This window comes from Mus caroli, chromosome 12 (genome assembly GCF_900094665.2).
Source record: "Mus caroli chromosome 12, CAROLI_EIJ_v1.1, whole genome shotgun sequence".
Lineage (NCBI taxonomy): Eukaryota > Metazoa > Chordata > Mammalia > Rodentia > Muridae > Mus > Mus caroli.
Window position 1 is genome coordinate 36173868 of NC_034581.1, and position 9254 is coordinate 36183121.

The following is a 9254-nucleotide window of genomic DNA, read 5'->3' on the forward strand; positions in this document are numbered from 1 at the left end:
AAAAAAACAAAAACAAACAAACAAAAAAGGAAGAGTCCCTTTTCCAGTGGGGCTTCCTCTTCTATGCCTGATCTTATCTGGGGAACCTGACCTGACCCCCAACATCCTCTACCTGAGAAATGTCACATAGACTTTGGCAAAATTACATGTTCAAACTTCCTTTCTCCCTGTAAGAACCTGCCCAGAAAGTACATGGAATGCCTCTCCATGCAAATGAGGCATTCCCAGTACCTTAATTCCCAGCCAAAGTACATTCACCTGAAAAGCTCCTTCCTTCTCCCCAAGGTATGCCCTTGCATACATATTCAAATACATATACATATATAATTAGGAGGTACAAGCTCTTTCACTGAATATTGCCTAAAAGATCGATAACACTGAAATCCTTGGAGAACCCATCCCTGGCTAGGCCCCTCACAGATGGACTGAGATCCTGCTGATTCACTTGTTCCAGCCTCCACTTCATTCTTTCCCTCCCACTGAAGATCGGTGCCTAGGCTAAGGGCTAAGAGAAGAAGTAGAACTCAGAACCACACAGAACTCTTAAATTCAGATCCAGTAAGGCTAGATTCAATAAACCAAAGAGCTCAAGGAGCCTCTTATCTACACCTCCCCAGACCTGAGATCACAAGCACGAACCACTGCATTCAGTATTTTGGGTGGATTTCTGGGGACCAAGATCAGGATCATAGTCTTGAGTGATGAACATTTTACCTACTGAGCCATCTCCTCAGCCTCTAGAAGACATGTCTTCAGTGAAATCCTGACAAGCCCTGACAAGCTTTCCAGAAAGCTTCTTTGAGGTCATATCTGATTTATTGCAGGTCCACCCTGATTTACTTCAGGACCCTGATTTACTTCAGGCTCTGAGTAGCTGCACATGTTAAAAATCACAGATGAAACAGATAGGAGATAACTTTAGCTAGTTTGATTATCCTTAAGTCCAGTCTGATAGCTTAACATGCAAATGCTTTGCACCTTAATCATTATAATTATCTATCTAAAGAGACATTTTCTTGATTATTGTCCCTGCAAATTTTTCAGGTAATTAGTATGAGAAAACAATTTTCATTTATCACAGTTACTTCCCACTGAGTCATGAACTCTAGCAATTAGAGATGTGTTTCATTTGGGTGAATGGATGTCAATTAAGCAACACAAGCCAATATTTAGGATCAGAAGACCCAATTAGAAACCATGATGCAAAACAAAACCAGTCAATGGACACTATAATAGCACATTGTAAAGAAGTTTGCAGCATAATTAGATTATTATCTGCTCTACCAGAGACAGATGCTAAAAGCTACATCTCTCATTAGCACAACTGAAGTTTGGTACCACTATGCTTAATCAAAAGCCAGTTTCAGGGAGCATTTTACTGAAAATATATTATTTATTAACTCAACAAATCATGCCAATCGAGAGATATATAAAAAAACCTAAGCTGTGTGCCCCCTGTGTGCTTTGACCTGAATCACATGGTGACAGACAGGCGGGAAGTGGGAGCTAGGGGATGTTCTGTCACAGGGAGTCCCAGTTAATCCGCAAATGAGATCAGCTAGCACTAGTTCAGTAAACACCAGGAAGGTGGTGACCGATGCTGTCTGTGTGGCCAGGAAGGTGGTGACAGTGATTGTGGTTGTGTGGCTAGGAAGGTGGTAGCTGAGATCTTGACTGTGTGGCCAGGAAGGTAGTAGCTGAGATCATGTCTGTGTGGCCAGGAAGGTTGTAACTATGATCATTTCTGTGTGGCTCACTCCTCCATTCCTGGTGTCAAACATGAGATCTGCCATACTAAAAGTATTTAATAAAATATACCAAATGTAGAGAAAAAGAAAACTTCACTCTGTCCCCCACTGTCCCTAATAAAGAAATTCATTCTTCTTCCCCAAGAGGGAGAGTCTGATACACAAAGAAGCCAAAAACCACTCAGAGAACAAAGAGGCAAGAATTAGTGGTGATGGAGACTCATTCCCAAGCTTAGAGACTGGGAGATGCAAATTTCATTTGTACTGAATTCTAGTAAAATAAATAAATAAATAAAATTGACAATTATTACTTTAAAAGTTTCCTTTTTAAATTTTGTTCATAAATATGATTTTTCACTAATATCATGTTTCTCTCCCCCTCTCACCTCCAACATTAGTATACTTTAGATTCAATGTTCATAAAACAAATGCTCTTATACTAGACTAAGGATGCAGTAGCAATACCATAGTTAACCTCTGTAGATGAACTCCAGGTCCAGTTTTCCATGTCACAAGAGTAATTTAGTAATTTGTACAAAATTATTATGATCATTAGTAAGGAGTCTGCATTATTAGTTATTTTAAAACTAGAAATGTTTTAAATAATAGATAAAATAAGCTTTTTAAATTAAATGAAATAAAATAAAGTATTCAAGTAGTCTGGTGTCTATTTGGGTTACTATCACAAAATTCAATGACTCTGGTAGTTTATAAATCTACAATCAATTTCTCTAAGTTCTGGAGATTAGAAGCACAAGAATAAGACACCAGAAGCCCTCATGTTTGATGAGGGCTCTAGGCCTGGTTTACACTTGGCATCCTTTGGCTGTGGTATCAAGCAGACAAGGGGTAACAAGTCCCCTGGGACTCTACTATAAAAGCACCTATATCTCGGCTTTCCTGACCAAATCATTTACCAAAAGCCAGCCTCAAACAGCATCATCTTCTGATGTTTTGATGAAGTGAAAAAAAGAATAATTGAACTGAGGGTGTAGATTACATTCTCCACAGGAATGACTCCCTTGGTGTAATCCTCAGCAGCAGACATTCACATATGTACACGTGTACATTCATACAATACGTACATATACATGCACATACATTCATACATGGACATACATACATCTACATTTACCCGTGCTTACCAAAAGTTAATTCAATAAATTATAACACAGAACATTACTTGTCACTATTTTTATTACATGGTTTGCAGTGCTGGTAAAATAAATATGGTATGCCTTACTAACTAGCCTATAGTTCTGAAAATGCTTTTCATTCCCGGTGATTTTAGATAGATAGATGATAGATAGATAGATAGATAGATAGATAGATGAAAAATAGATAGATAGATAGATAGATAGATAGATAGATAGATAGATAGATAGATGATAGATAGATAGATAGATAGATAGATGAAAGATAGATAGATAGATAGATAGATGAAAAATAGATAGATAGATAGATAGATAGATAGATAGATAGATAGATAGATAGATAGAGATTTTTTAAGCCCTTGGTTTGGTTCAAAACCTGAAGCTATCCCAGTCCTTTTTCAGTGACCCTTTGAAGAGTCAGTCACAGACCGCAGTTACTCAAGGCTAAACACATGCAAACTAGCATCTCCCAAGTACAAAGTTCTCTTCATTCCAATGGACTCACCTGTGTGACAGCAACTCCAGAACACACTGTCAGCAATGTATTTTTATAACTTTACTCAAGTAAATAGTACTCAGTCTTATTCTAAATATTTTAAACCTGAATTTAAACTTAGAATCCAGTATAAGTGAAATTGATGTTTCCCTGGGCTATAAGCTTGGGAATTAATCTCCATGGCTACTAATATCTTGGCTCTTTTGTTCATAGTACATAGTGATTTCTTTATTATTTTGAGTGAGTCAAGTATTTTTATTTATTGAAAAGTAACAATATGCTTAATGAGCTATGGTAGTATCGCAGTTTGATGCTTTGTTTTGAATATTTTTAACCATAAAATTAAGAAAAGCATGACACAAAAGTTTTCTTGCTTTAAAAAACAATCATTCCCACAGGGCCCAATATAAGGGAAGGTTCTGTCGCTAAGGTCTTATTCCCTAATTGGTTCTTGACTTGTCAATAAAGAAGGTCAGGGACCAATTGATAGATAAAAGGTACAGGTGGGCTTCCAGGACCCAAGAGGAGAATGAGATGCAGGGAAAAGGAGAGAGGCTTTTCTGCCATGCCCTAGAATGAGAAGAAAGCAGAAGTCATGTGAGGTCTTGGTGCAGCAAGGACCTTCAGCCTCTGCTACAGATGGGAGCCAAGAATGTCAGAGGGGCCTAGCTGATGCAAGCCACTAAGTTTAGGGTAGAGGGAGAGATGGAGATAACAAATCTTGCATTTCCAGGCAGGAGGTATCTGTGTACAGCAACTGTGCCAGGAGGCAAGTTCTAAAGGTAACAGAGCAGTCTGTCTTTTCCCGTGAACTCAATGGTCTCAGGAGTGGGCTGGTAGAGTGGCCAACTCCTGAAGCATAAGGCAGGTAAAAAAGGAAGCCCAGTGAAACAAGTGGGAGCTGAGAGGGATCAGAGCACCGCAGTTCCAGGGTAAAGGCAGTAGCATGCTTTTAAAACTACACACAACAGCCCAACCCTAGACAAAGAACTACAGCAGCAAAGGAGTGCTGAGAACAAGAGGAGCACCCTTCCCAGGAAAGACCTCCTGATTGTTATCCGAATGACAAGTGATCAGCCCTGAAATCATATACATACAAGTGACATTAAACCAACTGAGTACATGGTATTTATGTATTTATAAATGAGATATATACTATAATTAAAGAAAAAGAGACCATGAGCAAGAGATGGTCCATGAAGGGGTTGAAGGGAGTAAAATGATGAGAATTTCTTTTAATTTCAACAAATAAAAACAGTAAAAATAAATAAAAATTTTAAAATTGTGGACAAAATTAACAAAATACCCAAATAATAAATCTCTAATATCAAATAAACCTCAGTACCTTCTTAAAATTTAAACTATTGGGGGTATAATACATACATACACACACACACAAACACCCAACCTGTAGGCTTCAATTTTTCAAAACCTATACTTCAACCTCCCTTTTAACCCATTGATCAGAGGTAGGGGGAAAAGAAAGTTAATAGGAAAAAGGTATTGTGGAGCTGTTTAGAAGTAGTTCCTTAGGGCTATTCCACTCTTTGTTGTCAGGCTAGCAGTAGTCCAGTTCAATAGCAAACACCAAACATGCATCAGAAGTGGTGGCATAATCCAGCAGAAACCACAAGGCTCTGCCAAATCAGTCAAATCAAGTCAGTGGACACAGCCAGAATTAGCTGGGATATGACAAGAAATTCTTTCACACATTTCTCTTTACAAAGTGAAAACCAGTGAAGACCAGTGAAGACCAGTGAAGAAGCAAAGCATTGCACGACATCACAATTAAGGGTGTCCTCCTTCTGTTTGTGGAGTCTTATTTATATTCTTTCTAAATTTCATGAACCATGTCAAGTGTCTGTTTTCAGCAAAACATCACATGCTCTCTCACAAGACAGCTTCTGGAAAAACATCACGTGACACAACTGAGTTGTTAAAGGAACCAGAAATTTCCACTTCACCAACCTCCCAAAATAAAAGATTTCTAAGGCCTCTCATGGGACCACTATTCCTACATCTCTATATTTTGGAAGGACAGTGAACAGAAAGGAAAGTGCTTTGCTTCAATGTCAATGTATTATCTTCCCTTAAGGTACAGAATCATATAGAAAAATCACTATAGTTTTAATTATGTCCTATATGCTTTTTAAAAAGCATTTTTAGCTTTTCTAGACCTGGTAATTACTTTTCTATAACATATTTCCCAACCAACAATTAAGATGTTTGGTGTCTTCATTATCATGCCCTTAATCATTAAAATTTTTTAAAGTTGCTTTCTAACGTCATCATTCTGTGAAGAAGCCAACCACAGTATAGAAAAATTTAGTTATTATAGTAAACTATGGCTTCATACATTTAACACATGAAATAAATGCTCTGAGATAAACTAGTCAGAGTTCTCAAGGGGAATAGAATTGATAGAGCAAATACATATTAGAGTAGCTTACAGATTGTCATCTGACTAGTACAACAGGTATCTCTTGATAGAAAAACCAAGGAATCACTAAGTAGTTGTTCAGTCAATAAGACTGGATGTACCAGCAATCCTAAACTAGTACTAGAATCCCAGGAAGTCCTAGGGACCTGCCAGTCTTTGGTCTACATTATCATCCTGAAGAAGAAGGTTCTACCATCAAAAGATTACATCAGGTAAAGGATAAATGAACTTGGCTGTGAGGGTGAAAGGAAGCAGACAAAAACCAAAAGCTTACTTCTTCCAAGTCCTTTTATGTGGGCTGTCACCAGAAGGTTTGACCTAGATAGAATATGAGACTTCAACCTCAAATGATCCAGATTTAGGGTCTCCCCATCTCAAATAAACCAATCAAGAAAGAACAAATGGTCAGCCCTAAAAACATACATACAAGTAACATTTTTACAGACTGAACAAGTTGTATTTAGAAATATATAGGTACATAAATGCACATATATTATACATATATTACATGCATACATACACATATATATGTAATAATTTTGAAATAAGAGACCATGAATGTCAAAGAGTGTGAGGAGAGGTATATGAAAGGGTTTCGAGGGAAGAAAGGGGAGGGGAAAATGATGTAGTCATACTATAATCAAAATTAAACAGATGCCAGGCAGTGGTGGTCCACATCTTTAATCCAAGCACTGGAGAGACAGAGGCAGGAGATCTCTGAGTTAAAATCCAGCCTGGTCTACAGAACAAGTTTCAGGGCTACTGGGGCTACAAAGAGAAACTCTGTCTCAAAACAATAAACAAACAAAAAATAAGAAAAACAGAAAAAGAAAGTCTCTCATGGTGTACACAGCTGCTTGGATTTTAGCTAATTCCATATGTAGTCAAGTTAACCAAAATTAGCCCGATTCCTAAGTAAGAGGGTCTTAATTAAATCTACATTAATACAAAGTAGAAAGAACAGTAATGAATTCGTGACTGAATACTCTATAAATGCTGATCATTAAGCCAAAGATGTGTGAATGGCAAAGATTAATGTTAGTCATATGTGTATCCACTGCAAACCTGATAGATAAATGTGTTATATTTATCATGCACAGTAGTATACAGCTATTTTTTAAAAAATTATTTTACTAGTCCATAATAGATTTCCACAAAGGTTTCTACTCTTCACAAAGTGAAAGACATTAAAATTTACTATAATTTTTATAATATATCTTTTGTATAAAAGGGAAAAACAACATATTCAATTTACCAAACTCTAGAAGAAATCTTAAAACTTACAAATATGGATGTTCATTTGAGAATATTCTAATTGGTATGGAGGTGGTAATGCTTGCTTGAGATTTTGGGGGAGGGGTCAACTATAAAAATGGTCTATTTAGTCAAAATTAATGGTTAGATTAAATTCCCAGAGATTTTGTCACCACATTTTCTCACTCTTCCTCCTCATTCTTCCTGATTTACCAGTTTCTGTGTCTACTAACACCATTCTGGTTTACAAGCTTTGCCCTTTGCCCTTTCTCTTTCAATTACTCACATAAATTCAAAACTGCCTATCCATCACTGATAACAATTTAGTTTCTCTTTGCCTCATTCTTATACCTCCAGAATATTTTAGTGATTAAATGCTTTCTCCAACCAATCATCCATGGAGGTATTGTCAAAGAATGTTATCCATGCTTGAGGAAGACAAACACTGGTGATTTAAATAAGAATGGCCCCCATAGATTCAGCTGTTTGAATGCTTGGCCCATGAGGAGTGACACTATTAGGAAGTGTGGCCTTGGTGCAGAAAGTGTGTCATTGGGCAGGCAAGCTTTGAGGTTTCGTATATGCTCAAGCTATGCCCCATGTAGAGGATACAGTTTGCCTCTACAGCATGTGGATAAGATGTAGAGATCCTTCTCCAGCACCATGTCTACCTGCATGCTGCCATGCTTCCTACCATGATGAAAATGGACTAAACCTCTGAAATTGTAAGCTATTACCAATTAAATGTTTTCATTTATAAGACTTGCTGTGGTCATGGTGTCTCCTCACAGCAATAAAACCCTAAGACATAAGCCCACTGATTTGCCTTTCAGGGCTCAGCATTTACATGTGACTACACTGCCACTGTTGTTCTTTTACTAGCCATATAAATTAAAATTAATTTTTATTAATATACTTGAAAGTTACCTATCCATGAGTTCTGAGAGATCTAATTACCCTTCCATTTATTTTTCATTAATGATACACATTCCCCACATATAGACTCCAGGAAAATGATTTTGCTTTTGATAAAATTTCCTTTCCCCATTCTCCATTTTTTGGTAGCTGATTTTTCAATCATGCATCTAATTGATTGTTGTTTCCTTAGAGCTATGCTTACTAAATGACAAGATTGAGCACTTGATTTCTAGGAGTTATGGGACGGGAAAGGAGGGAGACCCAGCCACTGTGTTGTGAGGCAGTGCAAAAGGATTGTTTCATATAAGAACACAGGCTTAAAAAAACTTCAGCTACCAAACCCAGACACTAGGCAGTTGCCAACAAGAGATTGCTGACAGGAGCCTGCTATAGCTGTCTCCTATGAGGCTCTGCCAGTGCCTGGCAAATACAGAAGTGGATGCTCACAGTCATCCATTGGACGGAGCACAGGTTTCCCAATGAAGAAGCCAGAGAGCCAGGGAGCTGGAGGGGACTGAAGCCCCATAGAAGGAACATCAATATGATAGGCAACATAATAGACAACATGAACTCTCAAAGAAAACACATGGTGGAACTTGTGTACATATATATCTCTAGCTATATATGTAGCAGAGGATGGTCTAGTCGGTCATCAATGGAAGGAGAGGCCCTTGGTCCTGTGAAGGTTTTATGCCCCAGTATAAGGGAATGCCAGGACCAGGAATGGGAGTGGGTAGGTTAGGGAGCAGGGTGGGGGGAGAAGGGGAGTGAATTTTCAGGGGGGAAACTAGGAAAGGGGATAACATTTAAAATGTAAATAAAGAAAATATCTAACAAAAAAATTAAAAAAAAAAACCTTCAACATTGATCTGGTGGTAGTTCAGGCATCACTCTTGTAGCAGTTCTAAACAGCTGTCACCATCCTTTCAGGCTAAAGGAAGCAGAGGTCAGATGGGCAGTCCTTTCCCCAAGGTCAGGTCAGAGAACTCAGAGACAGGTGGGCTGGAGCTGCATCTTCACTGTCATTTGTCACCTGTGACTCACTGTCACTCACAGACACTGAGATCTGAAACGGTTGTTTGTCACTTGTCACCTGTGACTCACCAAGTCACAGATACTGAGATGCAAGCAAGCCCTATCAGTGCTGTAGCTGGGTGCATGTCAGTTAGGTTTTCAAAGGGAACTTACATGAAAAACACTTCTGTTTACAAAAGCAGGGAAAATGATATTGGCCCTCAAGGAGT